General features: G+C 42.0%; 1 protein-coding gene and 1 long non-coding RNA gene across 2 annotated transcripts in view; one reads left to right on the forward strand and one right to left on the reverse strand.

Annotated features, from left to right (window-relative positions):
• LOC129812506 (ALK tyrosine kinase receptor-like) overlaps positions 1-24,797 on the forward strand; it is a 779,676-nt gene that overhangs the window by 332,241 nt on the left and 422,638 nt on the right. The gene's annotated exons all lie outside the window — the stretch shown is intronic.
• On the reverse strand, positions 11,780-24,554 carry LOC129812508 (uncharacterized). Its single transcript, XR_008753005.1, has 4 exons — positions 24,454-24,554; positions 16,926-17,118; positions 12,946-13,252; positions 11,780-12,552 (listed from the first exon to the last, which is right to left on the reverse strand). It is a non-coding gene; the product is annotated as an uncharacterized LOC129812508 (long non-coding RNA).

Genomic DNA, 24,797 nt, shown 5'->3' on the forward strand with positions numbered 1-24,797 from the left:
GGATATCTTTCATTGGCAGGGACTGGGAAACGAATGAATGATGGATGGCGCTAAATACAGGGAAATTCTTGAGGGAAACCTGTTTGTCTTCCAGAGATTTGAGACTGGGATGGATGTTCACCTTCCAGCAGGACAATGACCCAAAGCATACTGCTAAAGCAACACTTGAGTGGTTTAAGGGGAAACAGTTAACCTCTAACGAGCATCTACCCCGGATCCGGGAGCACCCCCCCCCCCCCCCCCACCCCCCCACACTGATTAGCATCGCTAGCATAGCGTCACAATTAAATAGTAGCATCTAAATATCATTAAATCACAAGTCCAAGACACCTAATGAAAGATACAGATCCTGTGAATAAAGCCACCATTTCAGATTTTGAAAATGTTTTACAGGGAAGACAAAATATGTAAATCTATTAGCTAACCACGTTAGCAAAAGACACCACTTTTCTAACTCCATCAGTTTCTTACTCCATCAGGTGCTATCACCAATTCGGCTAAACTAAGATATTGATAGCCACTAACCAAGAAAAAACCTCATCAGATGACAGTCTGATAACATATTTATGGTATAGGATAGGTTTTGTTAGAAAAATGTGCATATTTCAGGTAGATATCATAGTTTACAATTGCACCCACCGTCACAAATGGACTAGAATAAATACATAGAGCAACGTGTTTACCTAATTACTAATCATCAAACATTTCGTAAAAATACACAGCATACACTAATCGAAAGACACAGATCCTGTGAATACAGACAATATTTCAGATTTTCTAAGTGTCTTACAGCGAAAACACAATAAATTGTTATATTAGCATACCACATACGCAAACGTTACCCGAGCACTGATTCTAGCCAAAGAGAGCGATATCATATCATCGCCAAAATATATAAATTTTTTCACTAACCTTCTCAGAATTCTTCCGATGACACTCCTGTAACATCATATTACAACATACATATACAGTTTGTTCGAAAATGTGCATATTTAGCCACCAAAATCATGGTTAGACAATGACAAAAGTTGCCCAGCTGGTCAGACAATGTCGTGCGCCATATTAGACAGTGATCTAGTCGTATACATAAATACTCATAAACGTGACTAAAAAATATAGGGTGGACAGCGATTGATAGACAATTTAATTCTTAATACAATCGCTGATTTACATTTTTTAAATTATCCTTACTTTTCAATACAGTTTGCGCCAAGCGAAGCTACGTCAAACAAAATGGCGTCATAAGCGATTAACATTTCTCGACAGAAACACGATTTATCATAATAAATTGTTCCTACTTTGAGCTGTTCTTCCATCAGAATCTTGGGCAAAGAATCCTTTCTTGGGTCTAATCGTCTTTTGGTCGAAAGCTGTCCTCTTGCCATGTAGAAATGCCCATTGCGTTCGGCATGAACTGGAACCGTGCCCAGAGATTCACAGTGTCTCAGAAATAAATGTCCCAAAATCGCACTAAACGGATATAAATTGCTATAAAACGGTTTAAATTAACTACCTTATGATGTTTTTAACTCCTATAACGAGTAGAAACATGACCGGAGAAATATAACTGGCTACACTAATGCTTGGAAAAAGAGCAGGTCGGTGTCCACCGCGCGCCCGACGCATCTGGAAAAGAGTTCCTACCTACACGTGTTTTTGTTTTATAGGGGCTGTGATTGGGCAATCGATACCATTCAAATCGTCATCACGTAAAGGCATCCAGGGGAAGACGTAAGCAGTGTCCGTATCCTGATAGCGTTCACAGTGGCCTTTAAACTGACTCCAGATCAGGGGCCAAAATGTGTGAAATCTGACTCAATGTCAGGGAAATTGCTGTAGAATGAGTTCTGTTCCACTCAGAGACAAAATTCCAACGCCTATAGAAACTAGAGACTGTTTTCTATCCAATAATAGTAATAATATGCATATTGTACGATAAAGAATTTAGTAGGAAGCCGTTTAATCTGTAATGCAATTATGCTAATGAGAAAACAGCACCCCCTGTAGTCGCAAGAAGTTAAATGTCTTGGAATGGCCTAGTCAAAAAATGGCCTATACAACAGCGGAACCCATTGCCTTGAAGTAGCTGGAGCAGTTTTGCCTTGAAGAATGGGCAAAAGCCCAGTGGCTAGATGTGCCAAGCTTATAGAGACTTGCAGCTGTAATTGCTGTCAAAGGTGGCTCTACAAAGTATTGATTTTGGGAGGGTGAATAGTTATGCACGCTCAAGTTCTGTTTTTCTTTTCTAGTTTCACAATAAAAAATATGTTTGCATCTTCAGTGGTGGGCATGTTGTGTAAATCAAATGATGCAAACCTCCCAAAATTGCATTTTAATTCCAGGTTGTAAGGCAACAAAATAGGGGAAATGCCAAGGGGGGTGAATACTTTCGCAAGCCGCTGTACCTAGCCAAGTAATTTGTAGTGCATCCTTAGCTACATTTATTAACATGTTGTTTCCTAGTCAATACATGCATTCTGTGTCTGATTACTGTCAGTTCAATCCCTCTCTGTATTCAAATGAAATGGTATTTGTCACATGCGCCGAATACAACCTTCCATTGAAATGCTTACTTACAAGCCCTTAACCATTAATGCAGTTTTAATAAAAATAAGTGGTAAAGTATTTATTCAAATAAACGCAAGTAAAAAATTAATAAATACAAAAAAAATCAATATACAAGAAAATAGAAAAATAACAAATAATTAAGGGGCAACAATAAAATAACAATAGTGAGGCTATATACAGGGGGTATTAGTACAGAGTCATCGCATACTTAATGATGGTGTTGGAGTCGTGCTTGACCATGCAGTCATAGGTGAACAGGGACTCCGCATGCTCCCCTGACTGGCCCCCGTGTTGAGGATCAGTGTGGCAGATGTTTTGTCACCTACCCTTACCACCTGGGGAGGCCCATCAGGAAGTCCAGGATCCAGCTGCAGAGGGAGATTTTTAGTCCTAGGGTCTTTAGCATAGTGATGAGCTTTGAGGACACTATGGTGTTGAACGCTGAGCTGTAGTCAATGAATATCATTCTCACGTAGGTGTTCCTTTTGTCCAAGTGGGAAAGGGCAGTGTGGAGTGCGATTGAGATTACATCATCTATGGATCTGTTGGTGCGGTATAAAAATTGGAGCGCGTCCAGAGTTTCTGCGATAATGTTGTTGATGTGCGCCATGTCCAGCCTTTCAAAGCACAGGTCGGTCGTAATTTAGGCAGGTTACCTTGGTGTTCTTGGGCAACGTGACTAGTGATCTGCTTGAAACATGCTGGTCTTACAGACTTGGTCAGGAACAGGTTTAAAATGTCAGTGAAGACACTTGCCAGTTGGTCAGCGCATGCTCGGAGTACACGTTCTGGTAATCAATCTGGCCCTGCAGACTTGTGAATGTTGAAATGTTTAAGGTCTTACTCACATTGGCTATGGAGAGCATGATCACACAGTCGTCCGGAACAGCTGATGCTCTCTTGCATGCTTCAGTATTTGTTGCCCCCTAGCGAGCATAGAAGTTATTTAGCTTGTCTGGTAGGCTCGTGTCACTGGCAGCTCGTAGCTGTGCTTCCCTTTGATGTCCGTAATTGTTTGCAGGCCCTGCCACATCCGACGAACGTCGGAGCTGGTGTAGTACGATTCAATCTTAGGCCTGTATTGACGCTTTGCCTGTTTGATGGTTTCGTGGGAGGGTTTCTTATAAGCTTCTGGGTTAGCCTTTTACGGGGGCAGCCCGACACCGGTACACTTATGACAACATCCAGCTCAAAGTGCAGGGCGCGAAATTCAAAATCTATTTTTTTTAAATATTTAACTTTCACACATTAACAAGTCCAAGACACCAGATGAAAGGTGCACATCTTGTGAATCAAGCCAACATGAAAGATTTTTAAAATGTTTTACAGGGAAGACAAAATATGTAAATCTATTAGCTAACCACGTTAGCAAAAGACACAACTTTTTCTAACTCCATCAGTTTCTTACTCCATCAGGTGCTATCACAAATTCGACCAAATGAAGATATAAATAGCCACTAACCAATAAACAAATTCATCAGATGACAGTCTGATAACATATGCTATACAATAAATATGTTTTGTTCGAAAAATGTGCATATTTCATGTATAAACCATAGTTTACATTTCAGCTACAATCCGAAATTGCACCGAAAGCAGCCATAATATTTACAGACACCAACGTCAAATAGCTAATTACTCATCATAAAACATTTCTGAAAAGTACATAGTCTGCAGCAATTGAAAGACAGGCATCTTGTGATTCCAAACAATATTTCCAATTTATTAAATGTTTTACAGCGCAAACAAAATGTATCGCTATATTAGCGTAGCTACAATAGACAGAAATAATTGGGCGCCCACGGCCAGTTCACATGCACGACAGATATATGAAATAACATCATAAAATGGGTCTTACTTTTGCTGATCTTTCATCAGAATGTTGAAGAACGTGTCCTCTGTCCAGATGAGTCGTTGTTTCGATTAAGAATGGCAAATGTCCCTCTTCAATTATCATTGGCACTAGCCAAGTGGCATAAATTTCTCCAACGTAAACACAGTCAGAGGACGGAACACGGCAAAACTCCCGAATAAAGTTTCAATAATCTGATTAAACTATATTGAAAAAACATACATTACGATGATATGGTCACATGTATCAAAAAAAATTCGAACCGGAGACGTTAGCCGTTCGTTATGAAGGCAAAACAGATGTCAATCCCACTTCCTTCAGAGTACCGGAAGTGGACGGTCACGTCAAATAAATAGTTTTTTTTCCACCACAGACCAAGAGGAGCACAAAAATTTCTTCTCTGACATCCTCTTTACACCAATAGGAAGGCGTATAGAGTGTCAGCAGACTCCTAAGTATTAAGACCATGTATAGGCATCAAGTTGAAAAGAGCATTGATTTCTGACATTTCACTTCCTGGTCAGGAAAAGTGCTGCAGAAGGACTTCTGTTTCACTCAGAGAAATAATTCCAACTCTTTTAGAAACTAGAAAGTGTTTTCTATCCAAAAAGAATAATAATATTCATATTGTACGAGCAAGATTTGAGTAGGAGGCCGTTTGAAATGGGCACGATTTCACTGGCTACTCAACACTTTGCCTTGCAGCCATAAGAAGTTAAAGTCCCGCACCTTGAAAGCGGCAACTCTACTCTTTAGCTCAGTGTGAATGTTGCCTTTAGTCCATGGCTTCTGGTTGTGGTATGTACGTACAGTCACTGTGGGGACAACGTCCTCGATGCACTTGTTGATAAAGCCAGTGAGTGATGTGGTGTACTCCTCAATACTCCTCAATGCCATCAGAAGAATCCCGGAACATGTTCCAGTCTGTGATAGCAAAACAGTCCTGTAGTTTAGCATCTGCTTCATCTCACCACTTTTTTATATACCGAATCACTGGTGCTTCCTGCTTCAATTTTTGCTTGTAATCAGGAATCAGGAGGATAGAATTTGTCAGATTTACCAAATGGAGGGCGAGGGAGAGCTACGTACGCATCTTGTGTGTGGAGTACAGGTGATCTAGAATTATTTTCCCTCTAGTTGCGCATGTTGATAGCGATTAGGTAAAACTGATTTAAATTTCCCTGCATTAAAGTCACCGGCCACTGGGTGAGCAGTTTCCTGCTTGTTTATTTCCTTATACAGCTGACTGAGTGTGGTCTTAGTGCCATAATCCGTCTGTGGTGGTAAATAAACAGCACGAAAAGTATAGATAAACTCTCTTGGCAAAATAGTGTGGTCTACAGTTTATCATAGATACTCTACTTCAGGCGAGCAAAATCTAGAGACTTCCTTAGATTTTATGCAACAGCTGTTGTTTACAAATATGCACAGCCCCCCCCCCCCCCCTGCGTTCTGCTCTCCTGCGTTTTGACTTCCCTGCCACCAGTTACGCACCCCTTACAATGTCTGTCTCTTTTGTAGCCTTATTCTCTCATCCTCTTCACTATACACTTTCTCTTACCTTTATTCTATCTCTGTCAGTATCTTTTTTCCATCACACTCTTTCCATCTCTCTCTTTCTGCCAGTCTCTCTCTCTTTTTATCTCTCTATCCATCACTCTCTCTTTCTCCTTTATGACTATCCCTCTCCAATATCTCTCTTTCCATCTCTTTCTTTCTCTTACATCACTGACTCTCTCTTCCAATCACCACCATCTCTCTCTCTCTCTGTCTCTCGCCACGTGTTCAATATGTTGCCGCAGAGCCTCAGCCGAAGCTCACAGCGTCATATCGTTCCATTAGTTCCACTACTGTGATCACGGCATTCACTTATCCACACCACTCCACATACAGTACACACACACACAAATGAACACACACAGGTGCACATACGCGTAAACACGAAAGCACAAGTGCGTGTACATGCACACACACTTGAATGTTCACACACACAAACAATCATGCAGTGTCTGGGCTATCAGTGTCATTGTTGCTAAGTCTACTCTGAGGGAAGCAAGAGAGAGACAGAGATAGTCGGAGGGGGTGAAGAGAAAGACGGAGACAAAAAGGAAAGAGTAAGTTAAAGACCTACAGAGTGAGCATTGATCAGGGTAGGGTAGGGCTAGAAGGAGAAAAGAAACTCCCCGCACCCAGATCCAGATTAGCATCACCCCGTGTCCGTTCCATCCTCTCCGTCCTTCCCTCCCCCTAACCCCCCTCGCTCAGCACCTTTCTCAATGACATTATCCTGGAGAACCAGCAGCAATGCCCACTCTGGATTAGACAAGCCATCCTTTTATTCTCAACTAAAAATGTGTGTGTGTTCTCAATCTCCAGTCCTTACCCAGTGTCAATCGTCCTGTGTGTTTGTGTGTATGAAAGAGAGAGAGAGAGAGTGTGTGTTTCCAATCTTCCGTCCTTACTAGGCTTGTGCGATCTACCGTATAATGGGGTATTTCGAAATACCGACTGTATGATTTTCCATACCGTTTGGGTAGCACGGGGTTGGTGCTACGTGGTCCATGCTACGCCACTGCTTAAGTAAGTTAAGTATAACTACAAGAAATGTAAGATGTGTCAAATCAATTATATCCTGCTCAGGGCTTCAGCTTTGCATTTGGTTTGTTAAGGGAGTTAACGTTGTTTATAATAAGGGTTACATGGAGAAAATCGGACCTCTCTGATATGAAAATGGATGGCACTCCACTATACCCAAAATAATAATTTTAACATAGTGGATAGCAAAGAAAATGCCTACGGTTTACCCTCACTTCTTGGACACACCAGATCATTAGATATGCAGTTTTCGAAACTGTTCTTCATCCTGGAAGCATTACATGGCAACACATGCCTTTTGACCGCGCAGAGGGCTGTGGGGCCAGAAGGTTGTGGGTTTACAGGTCACCGTGGGTGGAAATATCTCCTTTAGAGTAAGAGCATTGCATGAATCTATAATCGTATTTCTCAGGTCTGAGAGAAAAATTGCCTTTTATAAACATTTCATGCAATTCTACATCATTTGACAGAATATGTTTTAACACCACACACATTCATGAAATGACAGGCTAAGAATGGACAGAGACAAATGCCTATGTGTTCATCTTATCATATTTGTGCCAAATCAGTGTGTCTTGTTTCCAGCTTGCAATAATTACATCTGAGATGTCGGTAGGAATCTGAGCATGGTGCTTTCTAGAAATCAGGCTTACATTTCGACCCCATTGACCCCAGACAGAGTAGGCCTACCGTACGCAGAGAAACGTCATCTTTAACTGCCGGTTACTTATCCGTGGCTTAACCCAATGAGAGAAGGTCGCAAGTGTTTCCCTAAAAACTGTCCGGGTTTAAACATCTTCCATTGTACAGAAAGTGAATAGCCTAAATCGATTGATAGTGACAGAATTGGATGACTTCACAAGCAAAGTACATTCTTCGTCTCCCCGGCTATAGGTTGTAGTAGCTCAGCCTCTGAATCGAAGTCACATCTCTCCAGCTTTTTTATATGAATCAGATCTTCAAAATCCATTTTCTTTAGTAAAAGGTAGACCTATGGCATACCCTCTCATACACTCTCAATTCGAGTCCTGGTTTTAACTTAACAGCCCTTCACTGAGAGGGAGGTGGGCTATTTAAAGAGTGCATGGTGGGTGGAGGAAAACCTATAGATATAGCAGCCTATGGACCAATATGTCTGTCAAACAGGTAGGCCTAACTCTTATTTCTTAACCCTCCTGCTGTAGTTCATTTAATCAAAATTTTGGCAAGTAGTGAAAGGTTTGGAGTGCAGCAAAGATACACAGCTTCCTAAACAATTGATGGTCGACACACAGATTGTAACTGAGAGAACCTCCATTCTGAAAGCCTTGAACCAGCATTTTTTAGATGCAGGCAGTTTATTTGAAAAGGTCAAAGGTATAATTGAGCCCCCTATAAATGTACCTGACCCCCCTGTGCACTCCTTCACCAGGTTCTCCTTTTCATCCTTCTCTGTGTCAGAAGTGAGTAAAGCCCTGAAAGAAATTGATGGGAAAAAATCCCCTGGCCCTGATGAACTAGACCCCCGCAGACATCATTGCTCCCCCTTAACATCAAGCGTAAGGTTAGAAATACATGTTAAGGAAATCCACAAGTTATGGAAATCTGCTTTTGTACTGCCTCTCCTGAAAGGTTGAGATCCCTCGCTACTTGACAACTATCGACCCATATCAAAATTGTCTGTACTGTCAAAGGTACTGGAGTCCTTAGTTAGTAGGCAGCCAAAGACCTACTTCCAAGAAAACAACATCTTAAATGGATTGCAATCAGGTTATAAGTCTGGCCACAGCACTGTTTCAGCAACATTGAAGGCTTTAAATGACATCCACTGTGCTCTTGATAAGAAGTTACATTGTGTGTCTGTCTTTATTGATTTGTCGAAGGCTTTCGACACCGTGGACCATGCTGTGTTAGTGCAAAGGTTAAAATGTTGTGGAATTACTGGTCATGCTCTAGATTGGTTTATAAATTACCTATCAAATCGTACACAATGTCTAATGGCGAGTTAGACATAGACACAAAAGCCTTAGTTTGTCGAAGGCTTTCGACACCGAGTCCATAGAGGTGTGCTTTTGGGCCCACTGTTGTTAATTTTGTATATCAACAACATTGGGAATCTTATTGAAACAGCGGATGTTCATTTTTATGCAGACGATACTGTTCTTTATTCAAGTGGTAGTAGGTTCTTTAGCTTTTGAAAATGCCCAAAGAGCATTTAACATCATACAACAGAATCTGTATGATTTAAAGACGATTCTAAATTCGGGTAAAACAAAATGCATGGTATTTTTAAATGCCAGGCATGTTACAAATCATGTCATTGCTACATTGGCTGGACATACTATAGAGCAAGTTAAAGTGTACAAATATTTGGGTGTGTGGGTTGATGATAAGCTGAGCTTCACTGTGCATGTAGAGAACTTGATAAGGAAGCTCAAGCTGAAAAGAGGATTTTATTACCGGCATAAGGCTTGTTTTTCTTTTGAGGCCAGGAAGGAGCTGGTACGATGTACATTACTGTCGGTTTTAGATTTTAGTGATGTTATACACTGCTCAAAAAAATAAAGGGAACACTAAAATAACATATCCTAGATCTGAATGAATGAACTATTCTTATTAAATACTTTTTTCTTTACATAGTTGAATGTGCTGACAACAAAATCACGGAAATGGAATGGAAATCAAATTTATCAACCCATGGAGGTCTGGATTTGGAGTCACACTCAAAATTAAAGTGGAAAACCACACTACAGGCTGATCCATCTTTGATGTAATGTTCTTAAAACAAGTCAAAATGAGGCTCAGTAGTGTGTGTGGCCTCCACGTGCCTGTATGACCTCCCTACAACGCCTGGGCATGCTCCTGATGAGGTGGCGGATGGTCTCCTGAGGGATCTCCTCCCAGACCTGGACTAAAGCATCCGCCAACTCCTGGACAGTCTGTGGTGCAACGTGGTGTTGGTGGATGGAGCGAGACATTATGTCCCAGATGTGCTCAATTGGATTCAGGTCTGGGGAATGGGCGGGCCAGTCCATAGCATCAGTGCCTTCCTCTTGCAGGAACTGCTGACACTCCAGCCACATGAGGTCTAGCATTGTCTTGCATTAGGAGGAACACAGGGCCAACCGCACCCGCATATGGTCTCACAAGGGGTCTGAGGATCTCATCTCGGTACCTAATGGCAGTCAGGTAACCTCTGGCGAGCCCATGGAGGGCTGTGCGGCCCCCCAAAGAAATGCCACCCCACACCATGACTGACCCACCGCCAAACCGGTCATGCTGGAGGATGTTGCAGGCAGCAGAACGTTCTCCACGGCGTCTCCAGACACTGTCACGTCTGTCACATGTGCTCAGTGTGAACCTGCTTTCATCTGTGAAGAGCACAGGGCGCCAGTGGCGAATTTGCCAATCTTGGTGTTCTCTGGCAAATGCCAAACGTCCTGCACGGTGTTGAACTGTAATCACAACGCCCACCTGTGGACGTCGGGCCCTCATACCACCCTCATGGAGTCTGTTTCTGACCGTTTGAGCAGACACATGCACATTTGTGGCCTGCTGGAGGTAATTTTGCAGGGCTCTGGCAGTGCTCCACCTGCTCCTCCTTGCACAAAGGCGGATGTAGCGGTCCTGCTGCTGGGCTGTTGCCCTCCTACAGCCTCCTCTACGTCTCCTGATGTACTAGCCTGTCTCCTGGTAGCGCCTCCATGCTCTGGACACTACGCTGACAGACACAGCAAACCTTTTTGCCACAGCTCGCATTGATGTGCCATCCTGGATGAGCTGCACTACCTGAGCCACTTGTGTGGGTTGTAGACTCCGTCTCATGCTACCACTAGAGTGAAAGCACCGCCAGCATTCAAAAGTGACCAAAACATCAGCCAGGAAGCATAGGAACTGAGAAGTGGTCTGTGGTCACCACCTGCAGAACCACTCCTTTATTGGGGGTGTCTTGCTAATTGCCTATAATTTCCACCTGTTGTCTATTCCATTTGCACAACAGCATGTGAAATTTATTGTCAATCAGTGTTGCTTCCTAAGTGGACAGTTTGATTTCACAGAAGTGTGATTGACTTGGAGTTACATTGTGTTGTTTAAGTGTTCCCTTTATTTTTTTGAGCAGTGTATATATGCAGGCCTCAGCCACTACCCTGAGAGCACTTGATTCAGTGTATCATCCAGTCCTCAGGTTCATTACAAATCAGAAACGTCTAACACATCATTGTGATCTCTACAGCGCTGTTGGCTGGTCGTCATTGACCTTGCGTAGGCTGAAACACTGGTATACATTGATTTATAAGGCCAAATTGGGAAAAATGCCATTTTATCTCTGTTCTTTTTTAGTCAGGTCAGTAAATAAATATCAATTATCATTCTGATTTGCTTCTAACAGAACCAAAAATTAGAACAGGTCATGGTATAAATAGTTATAGTTACTTAGCACCGTGGTCCTGGAATTCGCTCCTGAACATTTTAAAATGTGATGATTTAGTTTCGTTGGAGTTTAAACACTTGATCATAGAAGAGTGTAATTGTTTTTAGGCCAGCTGTTTTTAGTGTAATTGTTGTGTGTATAGTTTTGTGTTAGTGTATGTAAGTTGTTTTGTCTGAAACGTTGTTCCCCCTGCTGCTATTGGACCAGGTCTCTCTTGGAAAAGAGATATTATCTCAATGAGAAAAAACCTGTATAAATAAAGGTAAAAATAAAATAAATAAATAATCTGATTGTCATAAGGTTCCATGACTTTGTCCACACAGGGCATCTGAACACACAAAATACACTTTAATGATTTTCATAACATTTGGGTGTTTAATTTAACTTTTGTACACCTGTGGTGTTCCTGGTCAAAAATGACTGATCATTAGAAATTAATGAGTGAGACTACAATAAGTGTATACAATTGAGTTCTCCTATATATGATTCTCAATCAGGGACAACGATTGACAGCTGCCTCTGATTGAGAACCATATTAGGCTGGACACAGAAACAGACAAACTAGACACACAACATAGAATTCCCACCCAGCTCACGTCCTGACCAACACTAAACAAGCAAAACACATAAGAACTCTGGTCAGGACGTTACACTCCCCTTCTTGGCTTCCATAGCAACTCCCAAGGGAACCACACCTTTTGTCATTCTCACAAACAATCGCAACATTGTTTCAATAATATATAGAACTTTTCTCGCAGCTCTGGTTTATAAATCTTTGAGGCCTTTTTTGTGGCTCACAATTCATTCTGTGGCAGCACAATGACCAAACGATATACTGTATGTGAGGCTCTTGATCATGACACTGGTGAGGAGGAGAGAGGCCAGGAAAGGGACAGTGAAGATGCATTAGAGGAGGAAGTGTCAGAAGTTGAAGACAACACAGAATATGATCCAGACCAAGAGACAACCGATGTGGAACAATCCAGTGATGAGGAAGAGGGCCCTGCTGAGGTTGTTGTTACAATCCATTGATGAGGAAGAGGGCCCTGCTGAGGATCTTGTCACATTCCGGTCAAAGAATGGGAACTTGTCCTGGTCTTCATCCCTACCTGAGAGGAGAGGTCGGCTGTAGGATGAAAATGTTATCAGGATGACCCCAGGGCCAAAATAATCCATACATGATGTTTTTTTTACTAAAACACAAGTCGTATTAGCTCAGGTCAATGAGGCCTACAGGCCATAAATAGAAAATACATGTTCAAAACTTGTAATGTTTACAATAACTTAAGTTGATAAAAATATCTAACAACATTAGGTGATAATATATGTATTATTATGGATTTATAATCAGCTATAATGGGGCGGTCATTTTTTAAAAACTTGAAACAAACACAACAGGAGGGTTAAATAGGAAGTAATAGGCTCCAACACAAAGCCATCTTGTTGTGAGTAAGGTCTAATTAAAATGAAGACGGTTTAAGATGGTTTAAATGAATTATGCCTACTCAAATTTGCTTACTTTCAGCACCATGAGGTGTCCATTTCCGATTGACTGTTGCTGCTGCTTCCAGGTTTCAGCACCATGAGGTGTCCATTTCCGATTGACTGTTGCTGCTGCTTCCAGGTTTCAGCACCATGAGGTGTCCATTTCCGATTGACTGTTGCTGCTGCTTCCAGGTTTCAGCACCATGAGGTGTCCATTTCCGATTGACTGTTGCTGCTGCTTCCAGGTTTCAGCACCATGAGGTGTCCATTTCCGATTGACTGTTGCTGCTGCTTCCAGGTTTCAGCACCATGAGGTGTCCATTTCCGATTGACTGTTGCTGCTGCTTCCAGGTTTCAGCACCACAATGAAAGTAATTAGAATCTGGGTTATTATGAGGTCAATAACTCTGACAAGAAACATTATTGTTTTTATTAAAGTCAATTATAGTTGTAGCAAGCTATCAACGGAGGTCCTCGTTCTGATCATCGTGTTCTCCTTCTCAAACTGAACTGAACATAGGCTATAGGCTAATCTGCCCGCAAGATATTGCATTTTTTGGACAAGGCCCATTAAACGAATATTTTCTAAAAAAGCCTTTGACTCTTTTCCTGAACTCATACTGTACGCTTACACAGCAAGAGCAGGCCGGGGCTCAGGGTTGGAATATTCATTACATTGTTTAATGCAGCCTAGATTTATTTACACCTACCCAGCTACTGTACGCTTACACAGCAAGAGCAGGCCGGGGCTCAGGGTTGGAATATCCATTTCAGTGTGTAATGCAGCCTAGATTTATTTACACCATCCCAGCATCTTAGAAATATAACTTTGCTCTGCTTCTCCTAACATGCACTTAAGACTATGGATTATTTGATTGAGACCACAATAAATAGCCTATAGGCGCACTTAATATTTTGCGCCCAGCGGAGAATCAGATATAAGGGGCGCATCGGGCACACATCGATATACTGTATAGCCCAATAAGCAACTAATTCTAAATTATAATTCTAAATCCCTGAGAAATATTGAAATGTCATCAATTACAAATTTCAGGACCCCCCTCTGGACTAGATTTTAAAAAAAAGACTAAACCTGTCACGTTCCTGACCTGTTCTCTGTTGTTTTGTATGTGTTTAGTTGGTCAGGGCGTGAGTTGGGGTGGGCATTCTATGTGTTGTGTTTCTATGTTGGGTTTAATGTGTTGCCTGATATGGTTCTCAATTAGAGGCAGGTGTTTGACGTTTCCTCTGATTGAGAACCATATTAAGGTATGCTGTTCTCACTGTTTGTTTGTGGGTGATTGTGTTCCTGTGTCTGTGTCTGTTGCACCACACGGGACTGTGTCGTTTGTTCGTTCGTTTGGCTAGTCTTTCCTGTTCGTGCGTTCTTCGTGTCTATGTAAATTCTCAAGTTCAGGTCTGTCTACGTCGTTTATTGTTTTGTAGTTTGTTTAAGAGTTTTTCGTGTTCGTTTTGTCTTTAATAAATATCAATTATGTCTGCATACAACGCTGCGTTTTGGTCCGACCCTTACTCCTTCTCCTCATCCGAGGAGGAATTAGACAGCCGTTACAAAACCCTCCATTTCGATCAATCCCTAACTTGCTAGCTCAGTGGCAAAATGTCAAGAGCAATCCTGAATCAAGATCCATGTTCCGTAAATTATTTTGTGCGTAAAGAATTACAATAATATATTTGTGCACTTCCGGTAATCCTGTATACCCCGGTATGCTACAGAAACCGTGTAAACCAGTGCCAACAGAGCGACCAGACAGTGCTTGAGTCTGTTGAAGTTAATACCATAGCCCTCGGGTATACTCTAGTTTTTATTATCTCTTCTGTCTCTCACTCCTACTCTTGTCTTTCTCTTGGAGGATTTTGACATTATCAAGGCCCCAGTCTAATTTATAGTTTTGATGTGTTCACTACTATTCTACAATGTAAAAAATAGTACACATAAAGAAAAACCCTGAAATTAGTAGGTGTTCAAACTTTTGACTGGTACTGCATATAAAACAAATTATCAAGGTGTGGGCCTTTTAATGCTGTTAATGTCTATTCAAGTTCACGTGTTTATATACTGAACAAAAATATAAACTTAGCATGCAACAATTTCAATGATTTTACAGTTACAGTTCAAATCTGTCCATTTGAAATAAATGAATTAGGCCCTAATCTATGGATTTCATTTGACTGGGCAAGGGCACAGCCATTGGTGTGCCTGAGAGGGCAAAAAATATATATTTAATGTATGTTTTTTCAACATAGTTTAATCAGATTATTTGAATTTTTTCGGGAGTTTTGCCGTGTTCCGTTCTGTGAGTTTTTTAACTTTGGACAGAACCGTGCTAGTCGACCAGTACCTACGCTAAATGAAGAGGGAAAGTTGCCATTGTGAATGGATTGAACGACTCATCAGGACTAAGGACACCTTTATCAACATTCTGATGAAAGATCAGCAATAGTAAGACCCAATTTACGATGTTATTTCATATATCTGTCGTGCATGTGAACTGGTCGGGCGCGCCCAGCTGGTTCTGGCTGGCGTGGCTATGCTAATTTAGCGCTACATTTTGTTTTCGCTATAAAACATTTAATAAATCTGAAATATTGTTTGGATTCACCAGATGTTGGGCTTTCAATATCTGTACGCTGTGTATTTTTTCTGAAATGTTTTAAGACAAGTAATTAGTTATATGAAGTTGGTCTCTGTAATTGTTCTGGCTGCATCAGCACTATATCAGATTGCAGCTGCAATGTAGAACTGTGATTTATACCTGAAAAATGCACATTTAAAAAAAAAAAAACTATGCTATACCATAAATATGTTATCAGACTGTCATCTTATGAATTTGTTTGTTGGTTAGTGGCTATATATATTTTCATTTAGTCGAATTAGTGATAGCTACTGACGCAGGAAAAAACTGTTGGAGTAAGAAAATGGTGTCTTTTGCTAACGTGTTTAGCTAATAGATTTACATATTGTGTCTTCCCTGTAAAACATTTAAAAAATCTGAAATGGTGGTTTTATTCACAAGATCTGTGTCTTTCATTGGGTGTCTTGGACTTGTGATTTAATGATATTTAGATGCTACTATTTAATTGTGACGCTATGCTAACGATGCTAATCAGTGTGGGGGGGGGGGTGGGCGGTGCTCCCGAATCCGGGTTAGGTACTCGGTAGAGGATATACACCCACTTGAGCCAGGCCCACCCACTGGAAAACCAGGCCCAGTCAAACAAAAATAGTTTTCCACCACAAAAGGGCTTTATTACAGACTGGAGGCAGGTTGGACGTACTGACAAATTCTCTAAAACGATGTTGGAGACGGCTTATGGTAGAGAAATGAACATTAAATTCTCTGGCAACAGCTCTAGTGGACATTCCTGCAGTCAGCATGCCAATTGCACACAACTATGGCATTGTGTTGTGTGACAAAACTGCCTATTTTAGAGTGGCCTTTTAGTGTCCCAAGCACAAGGTGCGCCCGTGTAATGATCATGCTGTTTAATCAGCTTCTCGATATGTCACATGTGTCAGGTGGATGGATTATCTTGGCAAAGGAGAAATGCTCACTAACAGGGATGTGATCAAATTTGTGCACAAAAGTTAAGAAAAATAAGCTTTTGGGGCATGCGGAACATTTATGGGATCTTTTATTACAGCTTGTTAAGCATGGGACCAACTTCACAACTTTAACTTTACATGTTGCGTTTGTATTTTTGTTCAGTATAAGTGGCAGACACTGAAACCCATAAACAAACCAGCAAAAAAAAATACATGTTGGCCTAAATAGTGGAAGTGGGCGAAGGGTATGGGTGATTATTTTTAGGGAATGATTATTTTCTTTCTTGGGTGATTTTCTATATTCAGACATTTTTCTTCCAGTCTAGCCTGAAAGCTGGAAGATTGCATTTTGAATACTTTACTGGAGGAAAGTATACGCCCGGGGTTCCTTAAGACATAAACGTACACCTTGCTTCTAAAGAATTCGATTTCCTTCCTGTGAATACCTCTTTATTTCTCCCCCTCATTCTCTTCTTCTCCTTCCCTTGCTGACGACAGGTCTCTCTCTCAGATGGTTCACCGAGTCGGCCACAACAACGCTCCTCCTCATTGATCAAGTGTCACATCCTGTGTGCCTCTGGCTTTGCTCTTCTCCTCTCTCTCACTTTCCCTTGCTCTCTCTCCCCGCTGCCATTTTCTCTAGTGCCACACACATAAAAACATGGTTGCTGGAGCGCCGGGGTGACAGGCGGACCAGGTCGAGAGAAAGGCATGAGAGAGAAAGAGAGAGATGACGAGATAGTGCGACAGCCCAAGGGAGAGATTAAACCACTGGGGAAGCCAAGCCAGAAAAAACAAACATATTACAATCTATGTGTTGTGATGATTGGTTTGTTTGTTCTATAACCTGTTCGCCGTGATATATAGGCCTAAAGGCCGAGACAAGAAGACACAGTCGCAGAATAAATTCAACCACACCTTTGTTTCATCACAAAACCAGAGAGTAACCTCTGTCCGGGGAAGTCCAAAATTCATATTGCATGTAAAAGCAGTTAATTGACCTGCAACGTGGTCAAGAAAGTTAATGTTTCCGACATTGTTGCCCACCTAAACAACTATTGATTTAGAACCACGGAGAGTTACCTCAAGTCGCAAAGAAAACAGGAGCTGCCTCCACTATTCCAGCAACATTTCAACATCATCAAATCACCTCTGCTTAGTCTAGTACAGTGACAATTAAAAAATACCAAAAACAATTTAGTCCAATCAACCAAAGCTAAATATGATGTGGCTGTCCATGGTTCTGATTTGGTGACTGTGTGTGCATGCATGCATGCGTACAAGTAGAAAAAACATGTTAACTCAGCCTATTTGTAAAGAAACAATGTCAACGAAACAGTTTATGGCTGTCATACAGTACACACTTACATTTTTGTTGTTGTTCTAGTCTACCTGGCTAAAATGCTTGCTCCCTAGCCTAACTTCCTTTTTATGGGCAATGTTAGCTAGTTAACATTAGCCTTCTACATCTAGCTACATATGAAACTTACTTCCTCTCAGGCCAGGGGCACAATGTATGAATTTATGGTTGGATCAGAATTGCCGTTATAATCATTGTACGGAGAATTAATAAGTAAAACCACAAGTCCAACTCCCTATTGCCATCCATGGCTAATTCAGGAAAGGGACAATTTTAGCTAGCTACCTACCCACTGGACAACACAATTCAAGTTGTTTCTGTCAATGACTTATTGGAGGGAAGCCAAATCCAAACTGGCTTCCCTTGACAGTTTTTTTTTGAGTGCGCCAGGACCATTCATTTACATTTACATTTACATTTAAGTCATTTAGCAGACGCTCTTATCCAGAGCGACTTACAAATTGGTGCATTCACCTTATGACATCCAGTGGAACAGCCACTTTACAATAGTGCATCTAAATCTTTTAAGGGGGGGGGGGGGGGGGTCAGAAGGATTGCTTTATCCTATCCTAGGTATTCCTTAAAGAGGTGGGGTTTCAGGTGTCTCCGGAAGGTGGTGATTGACTCCGCTGTCCTGGCGTCGTGAGGGAGTTTGTTCCACCATTGGGGTGCCAGAGCAGCGAACAGTTTTGACTGGGCTGAGCGGGAACTGTACTTCCTCAGTGGTAGGGAGGCGAGCAGGCCAGAGGTGGATGAACGCAGTGCCCTTGTTTGGGTGTAGGGCCTGATCAGAGCCTGAAGGTACTGAGGTGCCGTTCCCCTCACAGCTCCGTTCACAGTTGAGCTCACTCAATTTAGCTGATTGGCTATTATTTATATTTTTTTATCGAGGGAGGCCTTGCTGGCTTTCCCTTGCAATCAATGCTATGGGCGGCAACAATGTCATACTCTTTTTGACCAGACGGCATCAGACAGATGGCCTACACATACCGAGACAGAGGGGCACTGTTTCGCTCGCTCAGATACCTTCTCCGGTGAGATACATTCAGCCTCTTGCGAATTGAAGCAAAATTATGAAAAGATAGTCTATTTTTGTTATTGTAAAATGTTTGGGGGAAGCTTGTTTCCCCTTTGCATCCATGAATACACACACCAATGCTCTCTATCTCCCTCTCATGCGAAGAAATGCCTTTGGGCTAACATTGTCGGGATGAAGGATGTTGCCAGATCTGTCAATTCAACGTCTAGTTTAGATTTACATTTGGTTGAGTTGTCAACTAACCTGAATTCAACGTGAACCAACAAAACATTCAACCACGTCTTTGGATGTAGGTGTAACTTTGGGTGAAAAACAGACCAAATTCCCTTAGGTTGATGACTTAAAAAAAAAATCCAATCACTTTTTCACATTGAAATGACCTGGAAACAATGTGGATTTCAACCAGTGTTTGCCCAGTGGGTAGACTCTGAACAGTCAATAAACAGGCCCCCTTAATTTTTCATGCTCAAAGAATACATTATCACAATTATTACTAGAGGATCAGTGAGTGTTATGAAGCGATGTTGTTGTGAAGGAGCCATACTTTTATTCTCTGTGTCTTAAGCGAAGAGAATTTGAAATGTACACAATGAAAGAAACATCCAACTGCCTTGCTTTTGGAGCGGTGACACACTCTGGTGTGGATTCAGCTTGTTGTAGCAGAGGGAGAGTAAGAAGGCAAACACACGGCAGGCCTGCACTGTGCTGATAATTCGCCGGCCGTCACATTCTCATTTGAAATGTACTGTTGTATGGCCAGAAGAACCTAGCACGTGTCCTGCAAATGTCCCTTGGCACTCCGTCCTGTAATTATTTCGAGTTATCTAGATCTACAGACGTCGCTGTGAGCATAAGCTGCAAGGATCTGTGAGTGAGGCATTAACCGGAGGCAGTAAGGTGTGAGGCAGACTGTTTTAACGTCTTAACGGCGAGATTTACTCGGGAAAAAACGCTGGGAGAAGGAGCCACAGACAGCATAGGAGCCCTTAGTGCTGTACAGTATATGTGTCTGTGATGACCTTGCCTGAGCCAGAATATTTGCATTAGCTCCTTGAGCTAATGCCTGGGCTTAAAAACCAGGTAAGCACGGCTAGACTGGACTAAATAGCTAACGGCAGCTAGCTAGGGTTTCCACTAAATAACACAGCTACAAATTCAGATTCCACCGCCACAAAGTCAAAACAAATCAAATGAAATCAGTCCTGATGTACAGGATCTCACGTTTGAACCCCAGTTGTTCACATGAAAATGCAGTAATATACAATAGCTATTGCACTGTGTGTGGTTTATCACTAAGTACAAATCGAGATCACACCTGGCAGCAACACACATTTTAAACTAACCTATTTACCATCATGTAACAAGTATATGTGTTGTGACGAGCAGTGATCAATTAACTGTACGTGCACGTTTACATGTAGCGTAGCAGTCCCTTTCTATGCCTCGTTGATACACAAAGTGTGTCACACAACGTGGTAGCAAACCCCTAGGCGCTAGGCCCTATTACTTCGGTTGCAAAGCCTGACAAATCTCCCACGAGAGCTACCTGCCTTGTCTCATTTTGGACTTCAAAGATGGCAGTCTTAATTGAGTCGAGCTTTGATGGTGAATGGGTAGACGTTTGAGCCGGAGAGGAACTGAGCGCTGACACTAATTAAATCGAGAGAATGTGAAAGTCTACTTCCTGTCGTGCTGAGGTTGTCAGTGCAGGAGGTAAGTGGGTTGTGGATCACGGGTGTTATGGGAGATGATAATGATTAGTGAGCATAGAAGTGGTTCGAGTTGAAAGGTTGAGGACAGATGGTACTCAGGTTGTATGTAGGGCTATCGACAATATTCAGTAGGTGGTCTTGCACGATGGTGATGAGAATCATAAGTGACAATAGGAGTCGTTGGAGTTGAAAAGTTGAGGCCTGACAGTACATGGTTTGTATGCAGGCCTGTTGCATTTACTCTGGAGGAAACCTACTCTGGAGGAAACCGGTGGGAAGCGATTCACGCAGGAAGGAAGCAACTGTTGTTCCTAGGGGGTATAGGCCCCAAGGTGGTCGCAATGGTAGGATCACATAAAGCTTTTTAGTGTGGCTGTGTCTGACTTCAAATTGGATCCGAAGAGAGAGAAGCTATTCGGAAAACAAAGTCTAAGCGCATCGCAAGTTAACCAAACACATCAGACACATCAGAACATGGTTAGGCTTCGAGAGACTTGTCTTTGAGTTTGTACTGGGAATGCCACGACAAAACAAAACACTGACACACACCAAAGGCAGCCTGAACGAGGACCAATCTGAAACTGTCAGCTGAACTCTGTTTACAGTTTCATCCGATAGTCCTAATGGGGTGCAACGCAGAAACACCAGAAGAACAGTAGAGCCCAGCTCCTTTGCGAACACGTCTCAATTTCCCTCTCTCTGTTCTTCTCAGCGTATTCTCTTCTCTCCTTTGTGAGGTTGTGTGCGTGTCATGCTGCGCTACTTGCTTGTGCTGCTTATGAGTGCGTTGCTTTAATCTTTGAAATAATATATGAAGTGCTTCCGGCGCCGAGTGCCACTCTTGACGTGAAAAAAAAAGAAATCTTGGAGATACCAGTGAAGGCTTCTTTTTTACACCCTTCAAAGGCCCGAGTCACAGCCAGGGCCTTTGGAACGCTGGTTTGGTTAAAGAGAGAGAGAGAGAGCAAGGGACAGAGATTGAGAGGCCGAGCAAAGGGGGAGAGTAAAAGAGAGAGCGTGACTGTTGGGGAGAGCAAAAGAGAGAGCTGGAGAGAGACAGATCAAAAGAACGAGTGAGAGTTGCAGAGAGCGAATGAGAGAGGGTAACACAGAGAGCAAAAGTGAGAGAGAAATAGCTCTGGATGGTTAAAGGAGGGAGCAAGCGGCTTAGTATGAGACCAGCTGTGAACGAGTCACTCACACAGACTGAGAGAAAAAAGATAAGTCTGAGATATAGAGATAATCTGAGGCATGGAAAGAAAAATATTAGAGTGATTGAGAGAAAATAACCATCTGACAGATAATGGTATGCGCCCTATTTTCTCTCTCTCTGACACTTGAGGTCGATAAAAGGTTGGCTCCATACTATTAGAAAATAAAATAGATAAAATGCTTTTGAAATAAGACACCATCATACATGCATAAAATCAGATTACACGACGAGGTAATACGTTAACATTTACTCCTCCGAGATCATGAAATGGCATGCATTCCCCAAATGAATCACATATCTATTCATTCTTTCCTAATTAAAAAATGACAGCCATGCATTCCATGAACTAATTATGTTTCATATCATCCCCTCTGAAAGATTGAACAACAAAATATGACTCGATGTAATCACTTCACAACACCCGGATAACCAAAAGAAGTAATACATCTATTTACACAGCGACTACATTGGCAACTACTGTGAAACATATTATGGGTAGAACACAGCAGACTACAGCTATACAACTTCTGAGAATTACTGTACTGCCAATATAACTACCCTGTAAACACCTTGTTATATCATTGCTTCACAGAAACTCTGAGAATTTAACATGAAACGCTTTGCCGTAATAAAAACCTTCCAGTCAGGCATGTAGATTGACACCCTCGTTCTGGAGTCGGCTCATGTCTCCACTGACCAGCAGGCCCTCTCTGGACTGATGAGGCGGCCGACAGACCATTAGAATTGTCCATCACCCCAGTGCTAAATACCAGTGTGATGAACTGACTGGCTGCTGCAGAATATCACCAGCCCAGATAGCGAGGGGAGAGAGGGGGCAGCCTTGCCCAGTACCGCCCCCTCTTTGTGACCGAGCTGGAGCTCGATTGCAGCCGGAGCCCATGGTGTAATTGTCCCCGGCAATCGAGAGTGCCATTACCAAAGAAAGAAACCAAGGGAAGGCGATAGGAAATCAACTGGGTGTGCTATTGGCTTGATTAAATCGTTTGATGCGTGGTTAAGCTGAAGCACCGGCTCAAATGGAGTGATACCCAGATGGTTGACCTGTTGATGCTTCTGCTCTACACTGCCATCTGTTGATGTGGGGCGTGTACTACTGGAGCCAAGAGTTGGGGGAAAAAAGGAGAGGAACTTGAGGTATATTGAATTATTCTCAATATAGACAGGAACACCAGTGCCAATAGCCTGTGGGAGTCTAGATTGATCTACAGGCCAAACAGTGAATAATACAAGTAATGACAAGAGGAAGGTTATAGTAAGAGTTCTTGTTAGGGTATTTTAGTCAATATCATCAAGCGCGTGGCAGTTTTGCTCTCCATCGGTTCCGCAAAGCCTTTTCCCACCTGCTGCTAAAACAAAAAAATCTATAATCCCCTGAAAAGAGCCTTATTTGTGTATGCTAGGCTGTTCTTGCCAATATCTGCCGGAGAGAAGTAAGGAAGCGTATTTCACAAAGTAACTCATGCCTGAGCAGATTGCATTAGGGAGCTGTGTTATTTTCGTCCTCAACAGGTACTCATTATTTCTCCCAATTTGACTCACACCGGCTGATTGTAATTCAAATAAGTGAACGTCTCTCACCATTTTCCTAGAAAGGATTCAGGTGAGAAAATAATTGGTAAGGTCCGGAGATGCACAGCGCAAATAGTAGATCAAACGACTCAGGTGAGAAATGAATTGGTAAGGTCCGGAGATGCACAGAGCAAATAGTGGCATTCTTTGCACTTAATTGGGGAAAATCCTGTTTTGCATAGTTTAGATATTTATCATAATCTTTATATGTGGTCTTTTCAGCTTAGGCATTTTAAGTGGTTGTGGCCACCATGCATATTACCTCCTTTGCATCGATAAATCCACACTTGTGTGTGTGTTACAAAGCAGCACTAGGGGTTAAAGGAGGAGGACGAGCCTTGAATGGCAAGCAGGTGTCCTGTAGTTAAGGCAGCAGTACACCGACGTGGAGGCTCTGGCTATGTTCCAAGAACCATTCTGCTTAATTCTCCCTAGTGTGCACATGCAATCTGAGCCACTTTCTACTGCTTGGCGTGACTCATGTGGTGGTTAATTTCTGTATTACCCAATGAGGAGAGAGACAAAGTACACACACCAGTCAGAGTTATACTTAAACTACATCTTTAATAATAAGAGCTTTGCAATAGCACTGACTTTCAAAGATGCGCCATTTCTAATGAACCATTGAAAGTGACAACACAAAAGTACAAAGATCTTTTATAGCCATGATACACCCCTCTCAACCTACATGACGAACAACAGATACATAGAATAGTCACAAGGTTAAGATTTGTATGAAAGGTATCTATAATACATAGCAGACAGCAACTGCTGTGTCAACAGTTTATTGTAAATACCAGTGTCTGGTCCTCCTACTCCAAACTGGAACTGTCTCACCCTGGTACGGTATAGCACAAATACATTACCTCATGTTATCTGGAATGCTCTTTAGGTTTTATCACCCAAAGACATCGTAAATCTCCTGTCAGTGCTATCTCATAGAGTCTCTCCTCATTAAAACACACACACAATAGTTAACAGAATACTCTATTCTGTCGAATAAAACAACAATTATAATACAAGCATTATAACATAATCTTGCCATTTCCACGACACTCACCCAACCTTTGACCCCCAACTCCTCAGGTTCTGATCCACATCTCTCTTCATAACCTCAGTGTTCGAGAAACAGGAGCCTCATTGCTATGAGGATCATGTTATCCACACCCACAAGCAGGGCAGAACCCCTTTTGGAGTGCTGGAGAGAGGAGTGATTGGCTATCGGAGGAGCGCATTTTAAAAAATCTGAGATTGCTTCTTCAGAGCACAGCTGTTTTTTGGCCCTGAAGGTTAGGGCTTACTTGCGGCAGGTAAATGAGCAAAGAAACAACCAACTATACAATGAGAAGACATAAAGAATAACTAATTATATTGCAATGTTGTTAAGGTATAGCTTAGAGAAAG

The sequence above is a fragment of the Salvelinus fontinalis genome, chromosome 16, assembly GCF_029448725.1.
Source record: "Salvelinus fontinalis isolate EN_2023a chromosome 16, ASM2944872v1, whole genome shotgun sequence".
NCBI classification, from domain to species: domain Eukaryota; kingdom Metazoa; phylum Chordata; class Actinopteri; order Salmoniformes; family Salmonidae; genus Salvelinus; species Salvelinus fontinalis.